At 28.3% G+C, this 1,163-nt stretch overlaps 1 long non-coding RNA gene across 1 annotated transcript; it reads right to left on the bottom strand.

Moving 5' to 3' along the window:
* Positions 1–213: 213 nt before the first annotated feature.
* Positions 214–962, bottom strand: LOC112458141. The gene is made up of 3 exons (XR_003041186.1): positions 932–962; positions 626–687; positions 214–315 (listed from the first exon to the last, which is right to left on the bottom strand). It is a non-coding gene; the product is annotated as an uncharacterized LOC112458141 (long non-coding RNA).
* Between the last annotated feature and the right edge of the window lie 201 nt (positions 963–1,163).

The raw sequence follows: 1,163 nt of genomic DNA, 5'->3' as shown, positions 1-1,163 counted from the left end.
AAAAAAAAAAAAAAAAAACACATATATTTAGTCAACCTTAAAATGCAAATAACTTACATGCTTTACTAATTGTAAGATTACTATTATAACGTATATGAATACGTATGATGACCACAATGAATATGAATTCACACTCGTAAAACAAGCCCATCCAGGATAATTTCGTACCTATTCCTTACCTGAAATAAAATGAAAGGAAATACATTAATATTCTTATTCATATATATATATATTCATAAGATTATAAAATAAGATTGAAATACTTATCCTTTATCCTTATTAATTCAGTCTCAGCTCACTATTACCTCCTATCACCTATAACAATAACGAAATATATTAATTACTGCACTCTTATAAGATAAAACCGTTATATATAATCAATAAATAATTATCCTTACAGAGCTAAGCAAAATGTCAATGACGAGCCTTATGCTAGAAGTAAAAAGACTACGTAATCTTGCTTATCGCCTGGATTTAGACGAAGCTAAGGAAAGAACGCGCGGTAAATACTTGAATATATTTAAATGAAAATAATAAAAAAAAAAAAAATATAATAATAAAAAGGGGAGAATTTAAAACTTATATGAATAAATGTAGTAACGATAGAAGTATAACATTAACTTACTTTTAATTTATCCTTATCATATCCGTCCAGCGAAATCACGGTGACAGTATAGATAACCAGCCCTATAATAAATAAGAATAACCTATATTAATAAATACCCTAATAAGTAACATAAGGAATGAACACTGAAAACAAATATGCGCGTCTATATCCGTATGCAAGTACAAATATACATGTGTATATACCCAATAAAATAAATGAAAAAAAAGGGAGAAAGAAGAGAAGAAAAAAAATATATTACTAATCAAATCTATAGAACTACTTAAGCACATTGCTAAACAAATGTTTTGTCAATGGAACTATTACCTCGATTTAGATAAATCTAACTACAGCAACACAGCTCTTACACTGCCAGGCACACTTTAGAATCCTGTAATAAAAATCACATAAATAATTAATTATCTCTAAATATAATTATACTCTATACGACATAACCGTACAATTATACTTACTAATAAAAGTTCGGGGACCGAACTTCCCTAAGGAGGGAGATGTCACATCTGACGGTATAATCACAACTATGTTCCACCCGCATAAA

Source organism: Temnothorax curvispinosus, unplaced genomic scaffold, assembly GCF_003070985.1.
Source record: "Temnothorax curvispinosus isolate PA1 unplaced genomic scaffold, ASM307098v1 QBEX01000764.1, whole genome shotgun sequence".
Lineage (NCBI taxonomy): Eukaryota > Metazoa > Arthropoda > Insecta > Hymenoptera > Formicidae > Temnothorax > Temnothorax curvispinosus.
Note: the sequence above shows the minus strand (reverse complement) of the source record. Positions and strands in the feature narration are given on the sequence as shown.